The following is a 19,690-nucleotide window of genomic DNA, read 5'->3' on the forward strand; positions in this document are numbered from 1 at the left end:
CATGAGGTTATGTCCTCGGGAGCAAGTTGCCATGGTGTGTCCTAGCTCGCCACATTGGTAGCACCACAGCGGTAGGGGCAATCACTTCCACCTCCGTGGAGTCGTCTCAGTGTCTCTGGTGGGGTTCTCAGATTTGGAGCTATGCCCAGATGCTGTCTGGGTGCTCTGTTTCACTTGTGGAGCAGTGCCTTTTGATAATTTCCAGCAAAGTTTCCATGTCCACCAAGGATTGCCTCTGCACTGGATGGACCAAGTGATCTGGTAAAGTGTGAACCAAAAAGTTGGCAGCCACTGTCTCCATTAAGTGCTCTGGTATATTCTTTGCCAGCCACAGCCATTGGGCCATGTGGCCCTACAAATTAAAAGCTTGGGCTTTCGCAGGACAATCCGGGTCAAACTTCTATTCTTGACAACGCTGGGCCTGGCAGTTGGTGGTCAACCCATAGCAGTCAGCATACCTGTTGTCCAAATTGTAATAGGTGTGCTGAGCGCCATCTGCTAGGAATGGAACCAGCAGATGACTCCACTTGTGCACCAGCCAGGTGACCGTGTGCTCAAAAATCAATAAATATGCTTCGGTCTCATCTTGGGGCTTCATGCGGATGAGTAGTTCAACCAGGCCCTGTCCACTTCCGGGATGCATCGTGTTGGTGGGGCTGTGTTGTGCCTCTGCATCCAACAGTTTGGATTTCTGTGCCTGTAATTGAGCGACCCGATCCACAAATTGCTGCACAGTATCAGCAAAGTTTACTGGCTCTGCCATCATTCTGGCCCGACAATCCTGCCAACTATGCCACATGTGGTAGGGTGGTGAAATGACAGTCTTGACTATGACAGATTTTGGGAGACCAACTGGGTTGTCCCTTTTATTCATCTCCAGGAAAAAAGTTAAACTATTTTTGAAAAGCAAAATAAAGCCACATCTTTGTGCATTTCCCTAATCTGGGGCTTTAGAAAAGCTGAATATGGTCTGGCTTAGTGGGGATCTGTTCAGAGGCTTGCTCAGGCCATTAAAGACCTCTTTTCCTGGGATGCCTGGGCTTTATGGCGTTTGGACCGGAAGGGGTGGGCTACTTGCCCTCACTGGGTGTTTCCTTAGCTCTATGAGAGAAAAGGGAGAAGACAGAGTTACCAGAGGCTCACACTCTCATCCTGGCAGATTATTGCATACCTCAACTGAGCCTGTGAAGGAGTCTCCGATGCACATGTGTGACAGTACTCATAAACTAAAACTTGCAGATTCACAGATTAGGCCATGCAGATAGCATGGACTAACATTTTTAAATGATACAACAAATAACAGATGATATAAAATATCTCGTCTATGCTGAAAAGTATTTCAAATCAGTGAAATGAACACAGATGCAATCATCATGTACCATTTAGATCAGTGACTGAGTGAGAAATTCTGTCTTTGTTGTCTAATGTGAATTTCCCATTGGGATTAATAAAGTATCTATCTATCTATCTATCTATCTATCTATCTATCTATCTATCTATCTATCTATCTATCTATCTATCTATCTATCTATCTATCTATCTATCTATCTATCTATCTAATATGAAAAAAAAAATCATTCTCTTAAGTCCAATGCTGAAAGGTTACTGAAAACCTTAATTATCATATTTGCTATTGACAGTAAATGTCTCTAAAGTATTAAAAGTGGTCATTTTTAGATCTTAACTAGGGAAAAATCAGACTTAGATTCAAATATACTTCAGAAAAAAATGCATAACTGTTAATTATATAAAAATTGTATCACCTTGCTTCTCTTTTACCCTATATCAGTGATGGTGAACCTATGACATGCATGTCAAAGGTGACACACCACAACATTTTGGTGACCCGAGTTACCAAAGAAACTGAATGAACAAAAATATAAGAAATAACAAAAATATAAGACCCTGCACCACCCAAAACTTAAAATGGATTCTTACCATCCGCATCAGCACGTCATTTGTCATCAAGGCAGCCTCACAGTTCAGGTAACTTCAAACTGGTGCACCGGAAGCTCACTTTCATGTTGCAATTACATTTCCACATACATACGGGATACGTACAAGATAAGGGTTATCCTATAATTTTTGTTTTCCATTGTGCGGTTCAGAGCTTCCCTAAACAACACCACTGCAGAGGTAAGAAAACTATTAACCTCAAAGACTATTTCGGTATACTGTCTCCATAGAGTCTGCAAAAGGACAGTGTTGACATTGCTTTCTCTCCATGGTTACATTTCTGCAAAGGGCAGGTAAGTCTGCATTTCTAAGCATGTGCTGTTTTACATGTCTCTTAATTTCCCCTCTTAATCCCTCCCAAAACTGGCTTATTTTCCACATTATACTTTTTCAAGACCTTATTCTCAGAGTTAAACAATATTAAAACAAACAAAAGAAACCAACTAACAAATTAAGTTAGTGCTCCTTGATTGGGCATGAAGTACACACAGTACCTACCTTCAATTTTAGATTTATCTATTAAAACTCAGTAACAAAAAAGACATTAATTGATGTCAAATCAAATGCAAAGTGTTCCATATTTTTTCAGTTCAATTTAAAATTACTATTAAAATAGTGCACTAAAAAATTACCCTAGTTTTAAGTCCAATTATCAGTGCACATATATTAGTCTCTACTGTAAGTCACTGGGGCGGCACGGTGGTGAAGTGGGTAGCGCTGCTGCCTCGCAGTTGGGAGATCTGGGGACCTGGGTTCGATTCCCGGGTCCTCCCTGCGTGGAGTTTGCATGTTCTCCCCGTGTCTGCGTGGGTTTCCTCCGGGTGCTCCGGTTTCCTCCCACAGTCCAAAGACATGCAGGTTAGGTGGATTGGCGATTCTAAATTGGCCCTAGTGTGTGCTTGGTGTGTGGGTGTGTTTGTGTGTGTCCTGCGGTGGGTTGGCACCCTGCCCGGGATTGTTTCCTGCCTTGTGCCCTGTGTTGGCTGGGATTGGCTCCAGCAGACCCCCGTGACCCTGTGTTCGGATTCAGCGGGTTGGAAAATGGATGGATGGATGTAAGTCACTGACTTTTCTTTTACTTTTATAATACATAGCATCACACATGATTGGGCTTTATTTTTTTTAAATAAATTAATATATAAAGAATTGTTCCTCTTTTGTTAGGCGGGGGCGACACACCAGCAGAGTCAAGTTAGGCATTTTCTGAATTTTTGATACGCTGACCTCAAAAGGTTAGCCATCACTGCCCAAGTTTCAATTGGCTTTATTTCCAGCCATATTATGGAAATAGACTAAAATTTCACTCTCAAGAACATTCTAATATTGCTCAACAGAAAAAATGCTGCTGTTATTTTGATATTAGATATTAGAAGTGCTGTAAATTTGATTTTAGCAGCAATTTCCTATCATCTCCCATCAAGGACATCATTAAAGATTGTGGGAAACCATCTTATCTCTAATAAGTAAGGCAAATAAATGTAACAAACTTAATATTAAAATTATTAAGTTGTGGCACCTTTTTAATTAATAACAAGTTTATAGTGGATGTGTTTTTTGAAATCAAAACTTTCCTTGAAAATATCTCAAGTCACATAGTCTAGTCTAGGCACATATAAGAAGAATTCTCTGAACCTTTTGCAGCATCTCAAGGCTTTTCATTTCAATCAGTCCTTCAAATGTGAATCTCCATTGTCCAACAGCTAAATGTATTTTGCTGTCCCATACTCACTACCTGACCTTGACCACCAGTTACAGTGGTGTGAAAAACTATTTGCCCCCTTCCTGATTTCTTATTCTTTTGCATGTTTGTCACACAAAATGTTTCTGATCATCAAACACATTTAACCATTAGTCAAATATAACATAAGTAAACACAAAATGCAGTTTTTAAATGATGGTTTTTATTATTTAGGGAGAAAAAAAATCCAAACCTACATGGCCCTGTGTGAAAAAGTAATTGCCCCCTTGTTAAAAAATAGCCTAACTGTGGTGTATCACACCTGAGTTCAATTTCTGTAGCCACCCCCAGGCCTGATTACTGCCACACCTGTTTCAATCAAGAAATCACTTAAATAGGAGCTGCCTGACACAGAGAAGTAGACCAAAAGCACCTCAAAAGCTAGACATCATGCCAAGATCCAAAGAAATTCAGGAACAAATGAGAACAGAAGTAATTGAGATCTATCAGTCTGGTAAAGGTTATAAAGCCATTTCTAAAGCTTTGGGACTCCAGCGAACCACAGTGAGAGCCATTATCCACAAATGGCAAAAACATGGAACAGTGGTGAACCTTCCCAGGAGTGGCCGGCCGACCAAAATTACCCCAAGAGCACAGAGACGACTCATCCGAGAGGTCACAAAAGACCCCAAGACAACGTCTAAAGAACTGCAGGCCTCACTTGCCTCAATTAAGGTCAGTGTTCACGACTCCACCATAAGAAAGAGACTGGGCAAAAACAGCCTGCATGGCAGATTTCCAAGACGCAAACCACTGTTAAGCAAAAAGAACATTAGGGCTCGTCTCAATTTTGCTAAGAAATATCTCAATGATTGCCAAGACTTTTGGGAAAATACCTTGTGGACTGATGAGTCAAAAGTTGAACTTTTTGGAAGGCAAATGTCCCGTTATATCTGGCGTAAAAGGAACACAGCATTTCAGAAAAAGAACATCATACCAACAGTAAAATATGGTGGTGGTAGTGTGATGGTCTGGGGTTGTTTTGCTGCTTCAGGACCTGGAAGGCTTGCTGTGATAGATGGAACCATGAATTCTACTGTCTACCAAAAAATCCTGAAGGAGAATGTCCGGCCATCTGTTCGTCAACTCAAGCTGAAGCAATCTTGGGTGCTGCAACAGGACAATGACCCAAAACACACCAGCAAATCCACCTCTGAATGGCTGAAGAAAAACAAAATGAAGACTTTGGAGTGGCCTAGTCAAAGTCCTGACCTGAATCCAATTGAGATGCTATGGCATGACCTTAAAAAGGCGGTTCATGCTAGAAAACCCTCAAATAAAGCTGAATTACAACAATTTTGCAAAGATGAGTGGGCCAAAATTCCTCCAGAACGCTATAAAAGACTCATTGCAAGTTATCGCAAACGCTTGATTGCAGTTATTGCTGCTAAGGGTGGCCCAACCAGTTATTAGGTTCAGGGGGCAATTACTTTTTCACACAGGGCCATGTAGGTTTGGATTTTTTTTTCTCCCTAAATAATAAAAACCACCATTTACAAACTGCATTTTGTGTTTACTTGTGTTATATTTGACTAATGGTTAAATGTGTTTGATGATCAGAAACATTTTGTGTGACAAACATGCAAAAGAATAAGAAATCAAGAAGGGGGCAAATAGTTTTTCACACCACTGTATGTACTTGGGACATTTCACATTAGACATCATGAAGTCCTTATTTTTTTTTTTTTTGTTAGAATACCTCTGACTGTCTGGATCTATTCGTACTGAAATATATTATCTCATTTCAATTCTTTCATTTTGTTACATGCACAAGAGACATAGTAAACATTTCTTCTCAGATCATCTATTCTAAACTGCCCAGCATATAATCATACTGATAAATAAATTAAAAATCTTACACTGGAAGATTGATATAGAAGAAATAATATCAGAATTGAAGGTCTCCCTGAAAATTATGAAATCCCAAACCCAAATCAGACACCAGGATATCAGCAGCTTTCTGCGTACGTGGATCAAAACCTAGGTGCCTAATTGTACATTTCAATGAATTACAATCTAAAATGAATCTGATGTTGCTTCTCAGACTGAAAAATGAGATTATATTTGAAAATAACCATATTCGCTTTTTCCCCGATTTTTCACCTTCAACAGCTGCTAAATGTGCTGCCAATTTTAGATACAGCCTCTTGTATCCTGCTAAATTGAGAGTGGACATTCAAGGCAAGTTTCACATTTTTAGTTCTCCGGATGAAGCAAAAAAAGAGCTAAAACAAATTGATTCTGGGGGTCTCGGGGAGGAGAGAAGGAGAGCAAGCTATTTCTAATCTATCCTTTTCATCCCCACAATTGTAAGTGCCAATATAATAGGTTTCATAACCATAAGATTATAAAATGACAACAAAAGTAAATATCTTTCTGAATATACAGTATACCTCAACGAATTCAGTCTCTTTTAGAGATAAAAAGGGATGTTACTTCCAAAATGGACACACCTATTGAAGTGGCCACTGAGTTTGTTTACGTATACATGTATGTATGTGTTTGTGTGTCTGCATGTGCCCCAGAATGGCAAAGCAAAAATAGGCAGAGTGACCATCAGGTTGTAGGTTGCCTCTCTAACCATGGATCTTCTTCCACAATTTCTCAGTTTGCCCAAATGGCTGGGTCAAGTTAGAATCATGGTTGTTCCTGACTTCTTACATCTAAAAATTATGAAGGCCACTGTGCTTTTGAGAACCTTCAATGCTGCACAATTTTTTTGTATCCTTCTCTAAATCTGTGCCTCAACACAATCATGTCTCTAAGCCATTCAAGCAATTTCTTCAAGATCATGACTTGGTTTTTGCTCTGATGCACATTGTTAGCTGTGAGACTTTACATAGAAGGTGTGTGTCTTGAAATGACCACACATGAACTTCAAACAAACTGTAGAAATATCTCAATGATGATCAACAGAATGGGATGCACCTAAGCCAAATTTCATGTGTCATAGGGAAGGATCTAAATACATCGATATGACATTTCAGGTTTTTATTTTTAATGCATTTGCTAAAATCCTGTTTTTGCTTTGTCATTCTGGGGTATTTTGCTTGATGTGGGGAAAATGAATTCAAATGATTTTAGGATAAGGCTGCAACATAGCAAAATGTTAAAAACATGAAGGGATCTGAATGCTTTCTGAATCAACTGTATATATACATATTTATACCTACTGTACATATTACATGATTTTTCTCTTGTTATGTTGTTTGTTTGTTTATGTTTAACATGAATATTTGTTTTTATGTTGCAAAGTTTTTTTTCATAATATATTTTAATTATTGCATAGTTCACTGGGCTGACTGATAATGCTTAAGGAGAATAAAAGTGAAAAAAATCTTATGACAGCATCAGTATTTCCCACTATTGTAGTTACCAGCATGGTCAAAATCTTATTGTGTGCTTCTGGGCTAATGTAATCATGCCAGCAGTTTACCAGCCAATTTGAAAGAAGGGGATCACTTCATGCTCCATATTTCAGAAGCTGCTACAGATTACTTTCATCTGCTTCATGGCCTCGAAAAGCGAATCCCTGCCTGCTGAAATATTAATCCTTCAACCATCATTAAACAGTGGCCAGAATCCTGTTGCAGTTATGTATGAGCTCTGGACAGCTTGGCATCTAGTGGCATTCCCCTAAAATGCATAAGTCTAGAAAGCCTAGGCGGTGGCCTGGCATTTGTAATATGCTGCAAACTCTTCTAAACCCTTTCTCAAAATTGTAACATCTGCTTATCTACAGATGTTTCTGCTTTTGTTTTTTAAATTTCTAATGTTTGACTATGAAGTCATATGTTGTATAAGTTCAACTTCATTGTATAAATGTTTTCTTCAAATAAATAAAAAAGACAATACTCACCCAAAGAATCATCTCCTTCAGTTATTACCATTGAGGAAGCATTACCAATCACTAAAAGCAATAACTACTAGACACAGAAACAGTTTCTTTCCTACTGCAGTCACTCTGTTTACAATTTTGGATTAATTTTTGTATTTTCCTGTTTCTTTTGTATTTCTTATTTATGAGCTTACTGATATACTGGATGGGAGAGCAATTCTGCTTTAATTTACTGTTTTACATATTTGTGTTTTGTGCAATATATTTGTGTTTGGATGTAACAAGAGACAAACTGATAGCAACTAAAAGAGCAATTAAAGCTCTTTTTAAAGTCCAAAATATATAATATTTTGATTTTATATAAAAATGGGACCATGTTGTGTACTGTGTAGGATTTGAAAAAGAGATTTTAACTTGGTTAATTAACTATCATGTTTGGCAGTTTGGCAACGAACTTTATTTACCTTATACTTCTCTGTTGTAGAAAGCAGGTCTTTGGCCTTTAGACTTATATCAAGGTACCTGAAGAACATTAGTTTTTAAGAAGCAGAATAATATAATTTATTGTTAAAAACAAGGGTTAGAAGTATGAGAAATGCATATTATATATAGACATATAAAACTGGTCACAGAGAGACAAGATAGATACGTATTAACATAGGCAGGTCGTTTGCTGGTTTTTAGTGTTCTGCTTTATCTTGGCACAGATAAATACCTTTACGATACCAAGTCTTTAAAGATGATATCTGATGATGTGTGGAGTTGTTGCCCTGTTGTTAGTCTGGGTTCAAGTGAAGGATTGTTCATGCATTGGAGGCCACTCTTGCTCTTTGCTGCATGATCCTTGTCAGTGCTGTGCTGCTGCTTCCTCAGCTTGCTTTCTGCTGTTTTTTCTGGCTGAAGAGCTTAAATGTTGAAGTTCCCTGATGAAGTAATGGCTTCTCAGCCTTGTCTCACTACTGGTACAGCTTTGGCTTGACAGACTGAGTCTCAGCTTCTGGTCCACAAAAAGAGGAGAATTTCAACTTTTCAGCTGTTCATGGAGAGGGCAGTTGTTCATTTGAGATAATATTTTAGAAAATAATTTTGGAGAATGTGGACATAGTGCCCCTGGGAAGAGTCCCAGAGGTCTATAGGATTGCCTAGAGAATTTCACCTCTGTTGACTGGCATATCTCTATTAGTAAAGTATTCCAGATTTTTGGTGCATAACAGCAAAAGGCTGCCTCACCACTTCTTGTATGCTTGGTTATAAGAATAATAAACAGACTGCTATTAGAAGATCTAAGGATACAACTTGTAATGTATAGTAGGTGGAAAGGCACTCCAAAATATAGAAACATCCAAGATTATTTAAAGATTTATATACCATTAATCATAAAAGTCAGTTCTAAAAGACATGGGTAAGCAATGCAAGAATGCTAAAACTAGTGAGATGTGGTCAGATTTTCTTTTTCATGCTGAGATTCTTGCTGCTTCCTGTCTTCTTTAGACTGGTTAGGAATTTGTTACATTATTGTTGTCTAAAAACAAAAGTGTGAATCACATTTTTAGTATCTTGCAATGTTATTAAGAGGTCTAACTTTTGGAGTGTACCTTAAATGAAAAAATGTAGCCTTAGTAATATAGTTAATATGTGATTTAATGTTTAGGCCAGAGTCCATGATTAGAACTAAATTCCTTACTTCTACATAGACTTTTAATTCTAAAGGATCAAGTGTATTTCTAATGCCCCCATTATTTCCATTCTTACTAAAGAATAGGATTTCAAATTTTTCCTTATTTAGCTGGAGAAAATTATCTACTCATCCATTCCTAAATACAAGACAGACATTGGATCAGAGACCCCAAAGCATCAGGGTCATCAAGTGCTATAGAAAGGTAAATATTTATGTCATCCTCCAAAGGTCATGCAAAAAGACAATTTCCCCTTTGGGGATTAATAAAGTTTATCCAATCAAAATCAAAATCTTCATTGCTGTAGTAATTCACCATATGTTTTGAAATAATATGGCCTATTGGGAGCATATATGTTAGATTCAAAATAACAGCAGGCCCATAATAGATCCTTCTGGTACACTGTATGCAATATCATGGAAATCCAAACTACAATCACCACAACTAACAAAGAATTTTCTACTTGTTAAGTAAGACTGAAACCAATTTAAGTCACTGCTCAACATGTCAACCCATTGACTAAGGCAATTTATTAGAAAATCTCTGGTCTATGGTATAAAATTCTGTGCTGAGGTCTAGAAGAACAAGAACAGATATGTAGCTTCTTATAAGATTAACCCATAAGTCATTTGCTACTTTAACCTGTGCAGTTTCTGCAGTATAATTTGTTCTAAAACCTGACTGAAACTTAAGAATAAAATATTTTTTTTTACTTTAAAAAGGATGGATAGAAAGAGGTCTAAAGTTGTCAAGTACAGAGGAGTCAAGACTATTTTTCTTAAGCAGTCTTTAGTCTTTGATGACCCCCATAACTAATGATGAGTTCACTAAGTCAAGAAGCTTTAATAGGTTACCTTTAAAATTACATAAGCCATGTTATTTGATGATCTTTGTTTCATAATATAATATAAAAGGTTCAATTTTCATTCAGTATTTTCTTTTTTTGCACTGAATGACCTCTTTTTACATTTGTGTGTGTGCTGGAGAGAAAACACTATTTTAATTTCTTTACTATTACTTTGTATTTCTTTTTAAATTTTTAAATGTTTTTCAATACCCTAATAATCCCAGTTTTATTGTAACTGTTACAAAATGTTAGCACTCTTCCGTAGATTTCTGTGATGTCAGTCATGGCTGAAAAATCCACAACTTAACGTTAATGACTTCTGCCTGTTCCTGTTTACCTTTGAATCTAACTTAAGTTCACTCGGCCCTTAAAGATATAAACATACTGTCAGCGTTTGTAAATTCAGATTCATTTTTCATACTATACCAGTTGACTTTTTAAAACTGTGTTTAACTGCCCAGAAGTATTAACATTACTTTGACAGTTATAACATAATAGCCATTGGTTGTTAATGGTTGAATGATTTCTATATACCCTATCATCCCCAGTCTCTTTAAAAATACACAGTTATAAATTTGTAGTGCCCCTGGTGAAAACTATACTTAATGGATTAAGCAAGCAGTCATACTTTGTCTTCACTAGATCATTCTTAGTACATCCTGTCTTTGTTATGCTTATCCCACATTAAGTTGTTCGTGATGAGTTCGGCTTGAGCAATAACAAGTACATATTTTATGACTGACTGTGTGCTCAATTTGAAAGTCTCTTGCATCTTAATTTGTTGATCTTATAATCCAATTTTTTTCAAGAAATATTTGATCCGTGAAAAGGTTTACAATCCTGTTGTACCCACTACAGTATATAGGAAGTCATAAAATATCACATTAACTTTCTAAGTTTTCTTTCAGCTTACATTGTAAGTGAGTGGGCACCAGTGTTTTGGTTGGGGTTGTGCTGTTGTGTTTGTTCTTATATAGTTCAAAATCAGTTATTTCTGTTAGTTTTCTTTGGCTGTATTCTTTTTCAGGTTATCAATTAAATTTGATCACAAAAAAGCTTATATTGTAAAATATTTTAATAAGACCATTACTGAATGAATATAAATGTAATTTCTGAGATATGCAAAATACTGTATAATTTGCACTTTGATTTAATGGCTAAAATGTTTTAACATCAAAGTTAACATTCAAACTTTTGACCTGGCTTAACCAAGAAAACGACGATAATATTTAATGATGCAATTCACAGCAGTAAAAGTGGAGAAATTTATTTATACATTTAAAAATATTTCTATCTTTCCAATAAAATTCAGTTTTAGGTAAATAAGGAAAAGGGTTTAATTAGGATCTTCCGGATTCCCCTCCCCCAAAACCCCCAATTTAGTTAAATCTGACTCCATCTTCAGTACCAGGGTTAAAGGCATTATTTTGTGTTGATAACCTTCTGCACTGTGCTCAGTTTTACACATTCTCTGGCTTACTACTTGTCTGCTTGTTTTGTGAAACTGAAGTTACTATTTTATGTGATTAATAAATCATTCTTAAATGTCACTGTCCCTTCAAAGCTGCTATTGTTAAACATATAATAAAGAATTATTTTCAAATGTCTTATATCATAACTGTCATCATTTTCCTATAGAGGATCATGCTTAGAATGTGGCTTATGTAGAACAACTGAAAATTGACCTTTAAAACACCTTTTATATCTGGTTATGTATCTTTGTACAGTGTTAAGGTCTGGTTTGCCACCTCATTCAGTGCTGGTGTTTGCATATTGTGAGTCATTGTGCATCCTTCACCATATTTTAAATGACTAGTGAAGGAAGGGTTGGGTCAATTCCATATATTATGAAAAAGGCATGATTATTTTATCACAGCAATGATCACATCAAAGAGAACTAATGGTCAGGATTTTTAACCTGAGGAAACCTGCAATGGCACCCAAGTACAAAATAACAACTTGCATCCCAAACACATGCAAGAGGTTAAATAGTAAATCTAAAATGCCCCATGTGTGGGAAAGTGTCTTGCGAGTGTCAGTGCACCCTATGATGGACTGGCTCCTCATTCGGTGTTGGTGTCTGCCTTACATACAATGCTGCTGGGTTCGGCTCTGACCTCAATGACTTTTTTAAGTGAGTTTGATATTGGATGAAGTATTTAAATTCCTGTAATTAAAATTGATTACAACCATATCAGATTAATTCAAACACTCAGCCTGAAACCTTCATTGCCTGCTTAATATACTAGCCACAAATTCTGACTTGGCAGAAGTCTTATTATCTTTGTATGCAGCAAACAGAGTGATAGAGTCAAAAGGGATAATCCATTTACTTCCTTTCAAAGATTTGGGTTTGGCCCTGGCCCTAATACGGTATATCTTAATGGCTCAAACTACTTAATACTAGTCCAGAAGCCTTAGTCTGCATTAATAGCACTGACTCTGAATACTTTAGATGAAAATGAGGTACTCAAAAAGGGTGACGACTGTTACCAAAAATTTTTGCATTAGCCATTGGCCATTTATGGCCAGAAAAAAAACAGATAAAGGGGATTATCAGAGATTGATTTGAACTGAAAATATCATGATATGCTGATGATATGGTGTTTTATATATCAACCTCACAAATATCTGTACCATTAGGATTAAACATGTCAGGTCAATTTCATAAAATTTCTGAACTAAAAATTAACCTGGATAAAAGTGTGCTTTTTCCAGTAAACTCTGTATCACATCATACTAATTTAGATAGCTGTTCATTCATAATATTAAAAAAAAGTTTAAATATCCGGGAATAGCCATCACAAGAAAATATAAGGATCTCTTCCAATTACATTTTGAAACTACCATGAATAAAATCTAGGAAAATGTTGACAGGTGGTCCATTCTCCATCTCACATTTGCAGGGACAATTAATGCTATTAAAATGAACAGTCTCCTTAAACTGCCATATCTATTCCAGAGTATCTTGATATACATAAACAAATATTAATTTTTTAGAAATTAGACTCAATTATAACATCATTCATCAGCAATTCAAAATGGCCATGTATTTAAAGGGCAATGTGACGATGCGGGTTCAGCTCCGTGCTCCTATCGAAGGTGAGGGAGCCCTTGTACCCAACACCATCGGTAATGTCACTGATGAGCTAGACAGTGAGGCAATAACATTTGAGCAAGGGGATGATGTATAAATGTGCAAACAGTGCTTTTATTAAAACAGTCAAAACAGTGTCCAAATCAAGTGATGTGCAATTCAGGGTCTTCATTAAATAAATAATCCATAAAACATGTAAAAAGTGGAGGTTAAAAACAATAGAAAAACTCTTCTAAAAACCACGAGGTAAAATGTCACAGGAAGCAATATGTTAAAACCAAAAAGCCTGGTGTCTTCTGTTACCATGGCGGCTCCCCTGCTACACCCAACTGGGCTGCTCTACAGGAGAGTCGCCTACCTGCAGGAACAGCTGCCCTTCAATCAGGTCCGGTAGCCCTCCGATCCTTGGCTTCGTCGGGCTCCCAACCGGACCAAGACTTTGGTCAATTCCCCAGCGGCCAAGGCGCTCACGCTGAGGCTAAACCAGTCCAAAGTCTCCTCGACTCCCGCTCCTATCAACGGCCAAGTCGATTCCTCTACTGGTCACTCCAGCTACTTAGTCGCTCAGCTGGAGTGACCGCTTCTTTCAGCCCCACTGAGTGTTGGCCAAACACTCCTCTCGTGGGCTCTCTTCCCAGCTGCCTGCTTTCTCTAATGTGAGCCTGCACTTGCTCGCTCTCCTTCCTCACACCGACTTTCTCCACCTGCTTCCTGTCTTCTCGCTACCTCCCGTTCTCCTTCCTTTCTTTTTCCTCTTTATTTCCCCCTAACCGTCTCGGGCTTCTATATATATGCAGCTGCAGCCCATTAGCCACAGGAACAATCACGGATGTGGGCAGTCTCTCACCTGCCCACATCGCCCTGTGGCTTGCTATAGTCACCATGCCCCCTCCTAAACCGTGAGCGTGGTGATTATTTATTTAAATAAAACTGCTGGCCTTTGCTGGGAGAGCTGTGGACCCATAACACCACAAGCAACTCTATAAATATCAAAAGCATGGTCTAACTTTCAGTTTTACTAGTGGGCAGAAATATAAACACAATACAATCTTGGAAATCTTAAGAAATTCATGAATACACATTGGTCTGGTTTGCAATGCAGATCATATCCTGCTCTAAATCTTCCTTATATGCCCTGCTTTGTGCTACACTCAATACTAACTATCATCTACTCACCAGTAACCCAACTGTCCAACAATTACTTAATATACAGAATCATTGCAGAGAACAATTCAGCATTGAGAAGTTCTTATCAGTTTCTCTTATACAACAATTTTTTTCAACCTTCTCCGACCTACTCAGTGTTTAACCCATGGAAACCACTAGTGAATATGACACTTAGAAATATAGACAATGTATTTGCATCTCATGAACAATTTTGTAAAAATAAACCTACCCAACCTTCCACATCTCACACCAATATCAATACCAAGGCCAAGGTATCATTTCAATAATATAGACATTTTTTAAAGAATCTACCTTTCAAGGACCCTAGGAAATGATGGGAAAAGGAACATTCAATTGACATCTCAGAAAAGGAGTGTAACTCAGTCATACATAGAATACACTCTAGTTCAATATGAGCCAGGTATTGCCTACTTCAACTGAAGGTCTTTTATCAATCACATTTATATTTTTCAAAATTGTCAAAAATTTACCCAGCCAAGACCCCACCTGTGAGCATATTCATATAGGGTGATCCAGATCTAATTATGCAATTTTCATTAACTTAAGTTTATTACATAGAGAATTCACAGCACCTGCCCTGCACATAGCGATCCATCCATCCATTTTCCAACCCGCTGAATCCGGTCTGCTGGAGCCAATCCCAGCCAACACAGGACACAAGGCAAGAACCAATCCCGGGCAGGGTGCCAACCCACCGCAGGACACACACCAAGCACACACTAGGGCCAATTTAGAATCGCCAATCCACCTAACCTGCATGTCATTGGACTGTGGGAGGAAACCGGAGTGCCCGGAGGAAACCCATGCAGACACAGGGAGAACATGCAAACTCCACCCAAGGAAGACCCGGGAAACGAACACAGGTCCCCAGGTCTCCCAACTGTGAGGCAGCAGCGCTACCCACTGCGCCACCGTGCCGCGCACATAGCGATTTCACTTAAAATTCTTTTTCTTGCCGATAGATGGCAGATGGTTGTCAGTCGAACAGTTGCATAATTATATCTGGACCACCCTGTATAGCCCCAGATTCACTAGGCCATATGTTTTGGGAATGCACTAATTTAACAATATTTTTTGATAAAAATGTTTATATACTTGTCAGGGAGATTCAGTGTCACAATCACTCCTAAACAACAGTGAAATTTGGTGTGCTCCCAGATGGCATCAAAATGCACAGGAAGAAACGGATTGTAATAGCCTATACAACACTACTAGCACATAGACTTATCCTGCTCAGCTGGAAGAATCCTACCCCACCTTCTATAACTAATTTAGCTGAGTGACATTCTATATCAAATTAGAAAAAATCCAATTCTGTCTTTAATTCTGTTAATTTTTTAACCTCCTTAGTGTTATGTTTACTCATGGAAAAACTAGTGAAAAATGTTGAATATTTTTCATTAAAAAAAATGTCATTATGTGAAATAGAAACATGTAAATATCAAAACATCAACATATATAAATACTGTAGGAAAGGTATATTTAGTGTCCACTGTTGTACCAATGCATTCATTACGTGTACTTTGTGTGACATATTTGAAACAATCACCAGCACGCAACCCGATGTTGCAACTATACCATAGAATCATTTTTTTTGCACACTTTCTAGTTTAATTCAGTTAGAGAGAAGGAGAACAGATTTTGGCTGAAGCCAGAAGTTTCTCTTCAACAGGATTCAACTACTGGATGAGCCAAAAAGAAGTGCCACATTTCAAAAGTTTATTTTACAAAAATGCTACAAGATAAAAATAAATTTCATTACGACACAAGAAAGGGCATACAAAATAGATTTTTTCACTATGTTTTAAAAATGATGTCTTCAAGGTGGTGGCAATCATTAGCCATACACTCTTTGAGACGATTTCTAAACACTCACCATTTCCAGAGGAATAGGGGCGATTTTGTGGTGAATAGCGTCCTTCAGAGCTTCAAGGTTTTGAGGTCAGTGTTTGTGTATCTTCGACTTGAGATAGCCCCACAAGAAGAAATCACATGGAGCAAGATCAGGTGAACGTGAAGGACACCCAACATCACCGTGCAGGGAGAACAGCTTCCCCGGAAACATCTCCCGCAAAACTTGCACAGATCTCCGCACCGTATGAGCTGTTGCTCCATCCTGTTGAAACCAGGCATCCATCACATCCATTTTTTCCAGTTGGGGCCGCAAAAAGTTCTCTAGCATTTCAATGTAATGTTCTGAAGTGACGGTGACTGTTGCTCCCCACCCCCCTCAAAAAATTAAGGGACTATAATGTCAACAGTGCACCAAATTGCATCACGCTCACTGTGCAGGGGTTTCTGATGAAGTTCACAAATAGCGCCCAATAGCGAAAGTTTTGTTTATATGCGCAACTATTCAAATGGAAATGTGCCTCGTCACTGCACATGACAATGGCATCTCGATGAATGATTTGCAGAATGTTTGTGCACAACTCTACGGCTCTCCCAGTCTCTCTCAGTTAGTTCCTGCACTACCATCATTTTGTATGGATGGAAATTAAGGTCATCATGAAAAATCCACCTCAAAGACGTGTTGGAAATGCCTAAGGCAGAAGCATGTTTGCGTGCTGAACGTCTAGGAGACTGCAAAATTGATGTCCTTACAGCTTGGATGTTTTCAGGCATTCATACACTCCGAGGACAGCCTGGAGATTTTCTGTTCAATGTTGTACCCATCTGTCTAAATTTAGCCACCCACTGAAGAACTGTTTTCCGATTTGGGACTTCACCGTTAGGAGGATTGCTGAAGTTTGTTTGAAAGGCGTGTGGCTTAGTGATGATGGATTTGTTGTTTTTGAAGAACACTTCGACAGCGAAAGCTTGAGAAATGTGGTAGTTTATTTTGGCTCACCCTGTATAGTGAAGTTGAAAGTGGAAGGAAATTAAGAAAAAGCAGAAAGGAGAGAGATGAGAACTGACAGAAAGCAGCATCTGCATGTACTCAAATTTGAGTAGCAATGTATGGGTATAATCTAAGCCATGTTGTATTGTAAATATTGGCTTCTCTGAAGTAAAACGACAAGTTAAGCAATGCTGAACCAAAATGTTAAATACTCCTGTAATTCTCATTTGTCCAAAAAAAGAAAACAATTGATCCATCAGGATTTAAAACAAACAAAAAAAATCATTTTTCACTAAATAGTAATAAAAATCAAAATATGATTTGATCAAATACTTTTCTGTAATTCATGTTTGAATTTGATTTGTGCTTGGAAATTTCTTCAAACAGTTTAAGCGATTGTGCAGCATAGACAGCAGCAGAGTCAGAGACAAACAGGACAAAATCTGAAGAAAGGGAAACCTTATGTTCTCACCCTGCCCTCATAACCCAACTTTCTTTGCAAAGACAGAGAAGCAGGGATTTCTATATTTAGGAAAACAATACATTTGAAGTACAAAGCAGTAAATATAGGCAGGCAGTGAAAGAAACTGCTGTCCATCTATTATTCTATCTTGATATCTATCGTTTCCAGCTTAGGGTTGCAGGGGATTGTTACTTGTTCTTGCAGAAAAATATATGACACAAGGTCATTACAGGGCATGCTTACAATTGGCTAATTTAGAATCGCCAACTAAGCACCTCTGACTATGTGCATTACATAATTAAATGTTATTGTCATTATTAAAATTTAAAAGTTTCTTTTGAGTTGCCACAGATCAGAATGACTGATGGCACAATACAATTGGGCATACTTATGACCATCATTTAAAATGGACTTATGCTATGGAATGATTTGCAATTTACATAGTTAGCCTCTAATGGCCCTAGAAGTGCCTTTACTTACACATGAGTACAGTCTATTGCACAAGTGACATCTGGGTAGCCTAAATAACATTATCTAGTGACAATGATAAAAACTGTGGTTAGGAATAAATGCATGTTACATAGTTTCACTTATCAGCTACTTCAAAAAACCTCCTTGATTGCAAACATCATGACGGCCAGAAAACACCACAAAAACATTAAGAAATCACTTAAACACAAGGCATACTCAGCAAATCTCTAACTATACAGATGCTTTTCAAAGATTTTCTGCATCACAAACACTGTGTAGAAACACACCAGATGCAAAGAAAACATACTGTGCAGTGGTCAAGCATTTTCTGCATTTATTTGACTTATTCAATATAGATAGTCATCAGGAATGCCAAGGAACCTGTCCTGCCCAGTCTTAGAACTGATAGTGTAAAAGCCCCAATGTATAATCCATGACCCCTTTGTCCATGGGATTTTTATGGAAAACATATGTCATGAATAATTCTACAGGATCTTTGAGAGGGGGCGGCACAGTGGCGCAGTGGTAGCGCTGCTGCCTCACAGTTAGGAGACCCGGGTTCGCTTCCCCGGTCCTCCCTGCGTGGAGTTTGCATGTTCTCCCCGTGTCTGCGTGGGTTTCCTCCGGGCGCTCCAGTTTCCTCCCACAGTCCAAAGACATGCAGGTTAGGTGGATTGGTGATTCTAAATTGGCCCTAGTGTGTGCTTGGTGTGTGGGTGTGTTTGTGTGTGTCCTGCGGTGGGTTGGCACCCTGCCCAGGATTGGTTCCCTGCCTTGTGCCCTGTGTTGGCTGGGATTGGCTCCAGCAGACCCCCGTGACCCTGTGTTCGGATTCAGCGGGTTAGAAAATGGATGGATGGATGGATCTTTGAGAGTATAGTAAACAGCTGAGCATTGTATGTAACCACAAATACCACTATGTAATTCATCCATAGAAATATCTGACCGTAATTGTCACTTTTAATGATGCGTTTTGCTGCAGTTTTTTTTTTTTTTTTTTTTACTGGCAGATAATTACAAAACCTGCCTTTTTAGTTACTAGTGAAAAGTGAACAGTTTATAATATTAAAAAAGGTAAAGAAGTGGAATGCAGTTAATTGTTCAGGTTTGCAATGGAATACGTTTAATATACAAATAATAATCTTATTAGATAAATGCCTTACAGACACTCTCATCAAATATATATCAAAAATGACAATGGGCTTTCTTTCTAATCGTTACTGATGCTGGTGGACTCAAAACTCGACTTAGTAAGTAAGCTAACACTTGAAGAAGATTTTCAAGGAAAGGAGCACATCATGCTAGTCACTAAAAGATCTCTGAAGTGTGACACGTTTTTCTTATACACTGTATCTCATGTATTGCTACAAAAATACCAAGTCTAAATTAGTAAACATCTAAGTAGTGATTTTAGCTTAATGCACCACACTTTAATAACCTAATTTTTACTTCTGTTTTATATATACGGTAGTTTCTTTTGTCTCTCATTGACAAAAAAAGAACAATGGGTAAAATTACATATAATCCTAGAAATTTTCATTGTTTTACCATTTTGCAATGAACACCATATCAAG

This window comes from Erpetoichthys calabaricus, chromosome 4 (assembly GCF_900747795.2).
Source record: "Erpetoichthys calabaricus chromosome 4, fErpCal1.3, whole genome shotgun sequence".
Taxonomy (NCBI): Eukaryota; Metazoa; Chordata; class Cladistia; order Polypteriformes; family Polypteridae; genus Erpetoichthys; species Erpetoichthys calabaricus.